The sequence below is a fragment of the Schistocerca cancellata genome, chromosome 3 (genome assembly GCF_023864275.1).
Source record: "Schistocerca cancellata isolate TAMUIC-IGC-003103 chromosome 3, iqSchCanc2.1, whole genome shotgun sequence".
NCBI classification, from domain to species: Eukaryota; Metazoa; Arthropoda; class Insecta; order Orthoptera; family Acrididae; genus Schistocerca; species Schistocerca cancellata.
In genome coordinates this window covers 344,704,250-344,708,831 of record NC_064628.1, presented here as the reverse complement: position 1 = coordinate 344,708,831, position 4,582 = coordinate 344,704,250, and the positions used below count along the sequence as shown (strand labels likewise).

The 4,582-nt window shown below is 43.9% G+C and overlaps 1 non-coding gene across 1 annotated transcript; it reads right to left on the bottom strand.

Moving 5' to 3' along the window:
• Nucleotides 1-3,760: 3,760 nt before the first annotated feature.
• Trnas-cga (transfer RNA serine (anticodon CGA)) lies at nt 3,761-3,835 on the bottom strand. Its single transcript has one exon. It is a non-coding gene; the product is annotated as a tRNA-Ser (tRNA).
• Between the last annotated feature and the right edge of the window lie 747 nt (nt 3,836-4,582).

Here is a 4,582-nt window from a genome sequence, read left to right as displayed (position 1 = left end):
TCTCAACAATCACCAAACAATCGTATGTGGGATCTCCAGTTCGCAAGGAGCACGCCGGGGTGATTTCGTAGGGCTGTTGACAAAACGTTGTCTCACTCGTTCAACGACGTCGTCAGATGTGCTTGGACGACTTGTTGATTTCCCATGTCTAACCGAGAACCTTGTTTCTACAAAACATTTGTGCCACTCATAAATTGTAGGCCTACTGGGAGGATCCTTAGCGTACTTGGTAAGGAAATCACGCTGAACTGTTGTCGCCGACTTCGATTCTTCAAACCAAAAAACACAGCTAGCACGCTCGGGTCCATTGAAGGCAGCCATATTTAACGCATCTGCCGCTAGAGCTCCTTAGGGTGCGATTCGGCACTAGCTAACTACGCGAAACAGAACTTGATGCGTTTCCCTACAAATTGACACTACAGTCACCTCTGTAGGTACTGTAAATTAATTTACACGAACTGTCAAAGTTGTAAAGTGCTTTTTGAAACAACCTGTATTTCGCTGTTCCACCTGGCCGTCATCTTCAGGTGACTAAGGCATCGCACTGACTCACTAGAACGGAAATCATACACGCAGCGGCTGCTCCATTGCGTTCCGCCTGTACGTCCACAGTGCGTGTGCTAAGGTAACTGCCCTTTAGCGCAAAGAACGACAATGCACAGGTGGTGACTGCAGGCACCTTTTGATAACCGAAACAAAGACCGTTGTCTTTTAATATCAAACACAGCAGGGTTCCAACTCTTGCACAATGGATATCCGTTATCTCTGTTTACATTATTGCCAGATAGCCGAATTTCAATTGCTTCTTTCACTACACAGTCTCAATGTCGGGAAAGGGGCAACCACATGTGCCTCATCGTATTGCATTTTATGTCCTTCAGTAAGACAGTGTTTCGCAACCGCAGATTTTTCTGGCTGAAATAAACGCGTGTGGCGATGGTGCTCCACGCATCGATCTTGGAGCAGTACAGGCTTTTCCACAATGGCAGGAAATTTTGTAGACACCGGACTTCCTCAAACCAAAGTCATCCTTCACTGAGCTCAGCAGCGCTCTAGTCTTAGCTGGCGGACGCAAAACACTTTTAATATCAAATCAATTACCATCGCCGCAAGCGTTTATTTCAAACAGAAAAATCTGCGGTTACCGAACATTGTCTCACTGAAGGACACAAAATGTTGAGCGATGCGACACAAATAGTTCTCCATGTGCCGCGTTGTTGGAACTGTGTAGTGAAAGAAGGTATTGAAATCCGGCTATCTGACCATGTTATAAACAGAGACAAGGGGCATCCTTTATGTAAGAGATGGAAACCTGTTTTGTTGACATTAAAAAAAAACTGTCTTTGTTTGGTCATGAAAAGGTGCTGACAGTGTCTGATATCGATTTATTGTTTCAGGGAATTTTCACCACTGGTGCGCTAGAGGACAGTTTACCTTCGCGCACGCTCGGTGGACCTACACCCGGTGTATAATGGAGCCGCCGCTGCGTGTTTGATTTCAGTTCTCGTGAGTTAGTGCGACAGCTTGCTCACTTGAAGGTGGCGGCCACGTGGACCGCTGAAATATTATGTCAAGACGACGCTATGCTCCAGCTGGAGACCCGATACGAATATGAACTACTAATCCTACTGGGCCATGCAAAGAAACACACCTAGCGAACTGAGAAAGTATGTTCCAAGCTAAGACCATTGCGACACAAGGCTGGGGCATCGTCAGAAAAGAATAGATGTTCAAGATTTGCTACAGAATCAGTTCTGTTATATCGCAGTGTGGAACACTACTATTCGTGTGTGAAAAATCCTTTAAATTACACAGATTCACCATGAAATTATGGCGATAAAAGGATCAAATACAATGTCGCGTCCAGCTATAGCGAAATGATGCCCGCAGTTTGACCAACTCCGCACAGGCTTGGGTGAGTTTGTTCCTCCACGGCAGATCCGCATCAAGGAATCGATATAATTTAGCAATGAAGAAGAGGACAACCAGGAAAGTCCAAGAGATATAGACACTATTAAAGCTGCAATATTTCTCGTGCGTCGCGCTAGAAGACAGCATGATTTCCATCTTTTCGATAAGATGGAAGAACATCTGGAGAGAAAGAGATTCTCTAACGGTAAAAGCGTTGCCACAGCTGTGACTTGGTGACTATGCAGATAAAGTAGTGCCATGTATCTGTGTAGTGCAGCATTCAGTAAAAGTTAGTGAATCGTCGCTTCGTACTAATACGACTACTTGACCGATGGGCTTCTGCGACTAAAATCGGTATACTTCTCTATTTGTTCACTAATTATGACCATCGTCCACTTGAGGAAGTAACACGTCTAAATTACAGAAGGTTGTTTCCAATGCTGAACAGCGTAATAAGGTCGCAGTCAGAATTTTTTAGGCTTTCGAGGCCACTATGTGATGTGTGGCGTGTTGGCGTACGTCCCAGGATCTGACGTGTCTCCACCAAGAGTGGCTAGCATTGCCAAAGATTCCCAATGTAACTCGCCACCAGCAGCGGAGGGTAAATTCTTGTCATGTTATTGCCCTACGTTGCACTAGCGAAAAAAATTTCTTTACTGCAATTAATTACTCTTTATGCTGCAGAACTAACGGTAATTTGAGATGTACTATGATTGGATTAAGAAAAGGGTTCAAAACATTAATTCTAGCCGATTCCAGAAGTGTTTTGGAGCATATCTAGCTAGTGGAAATGTGACAACAGCTATATTTATGACACAATGTAATTAATAATGAAAGAAAAGGCGTCTGCAAGGGTAAGGGGAGATGGGGATCTAGAGGGACAAGACGCGGCGCTTTCTCCCTTCTGGAACCTTGATGAAGGCTTTTTATTCATTACAGAATTCTCTGGTGTTTCTAGCAGTCATTGTCTAAGACTACATAAAATTGCAAGTTTAATACTGCGTCTAGAAATACTGCACCTTAAGCAATCACTATATCTCTTGGGTTTTCTTAGTTGTCTTCGTCTTCACCGCAAATTATGCCCATTCTTGCCGCTTCTTCATTCAATTTTACACAAGTATCTGTATGTCCCCTCCCCTTGATACAGAACAGAATGACAATACCAATTTACCATTTGTCAGTGGTAAAAAGAAAACCTGTGATGGCTTGCTGCTTCTTCATTAAGTTTTGCACGGCAGAGCTGTTGAATTACACTTAGAGGAACTCAAGACATCTTATATTTTAGGAGTGTACGTCTATACTTAATCCAAAACATATCAGTCGAAAACAGAAAATATCATGCAACTTGCTGGCAGATAGCAGGAGCTGATCAAGCGCGCCTATCAGGAGAGAGGCCAAAGACAGACTCGCAAGCAACACGCCACTAACAGTGTCTCGACCGCTAGTATTTAGATCGATGCCATTGACTGGAGGGCTCAGTCTCAATCTCAACCACTAGCTCAGTCTTTCAGTCACTAGCACAGTCGCTCAGTCACTAGCTAACTCACTGATGCAACAACTAGGACTCCAGTTTGGCGTCTGTCATTTATCGCATAGTAGGACTTGCACTTCACCAGCATTCAGGATAACGTGGAGTAATATTGAAGAGCTTGTACCACAACACGTGGACTCTCTTAAAGATAAGTAGCTTCCTCTTTATGTAAATAATGAACCCTGTTAATACATGTGTGCTGTTGTTTTGTAGAAAGGGGAGGGATACCGGCCACCAAACATCCTCAACCTTGAATGAGATTTTCACTCTGCAGCGGAGTGTGCGCTGATATGAAACTTCGTTGCAGATTAAAACTGTGTGCCGGACCGAGACTCGAACTCGGGACCTTTGCCTTTCGCGGGCAACTGCTCTACCAACTGAGCTACCCAAGCACGACTCCTTTCTTTCAGGAGTGCTGGTTCTGCTAGGTTCGCAGGAGAGCTTCTGTAAAGTTTGGAAGGTAGGAGACGAGGCACTGGTAGAAGTAAAGCTGTGAGGACAGGGAGTGAGTCGTGCTTGGGTAGCTCAGTTGGTAGAGCACTTGCCCGTGAAAGGCAAAGGTCCCAAGTTCGAGTCTCGGTCCAGCACAAAGTTTTAATCTGCAAGGAAGTTTCATCCTCAACGTTGAGTCTATGGTACAATATTCTACATTGGCGACAGGTACACACGAATGAAGAAAGTGTTACAGGTGACATCCAAATTCAGTAAGATTTTTTTACGTTTATTACCTGTTTTCCCACTTCGGGGGATACTGACGTGGAGTTTTTGTTGATGTACACCATGATTTTCTTAGTAGTTCTGAAATTTATTGCCTAGTTCTGAATTTGTGAAAGAATGAAAAATTATTTTTGTGTCTGTTTTCTAATGATGATGATGATGATGTTTGGTTTGTGGGGCGCTCAACTGCGTGGTTATCAGCGCCCGTACAATTACCCAATCTTTGCTCAGTCCAATTTCGCCACTTTCCGGGATGATGATGAAATGATGAGGACAACACAAACACCCAGTCATCTCGAGGCAGGTGAATCTGTTTTCTAGTTTTGTTCCACAACTCGTTGGATATCCGGGATTGCTGTAATTTGAGATCGTTGGTTAAAAATGGTCAGATCGATATATTAATAACATAAAAAGGTGTGCTTG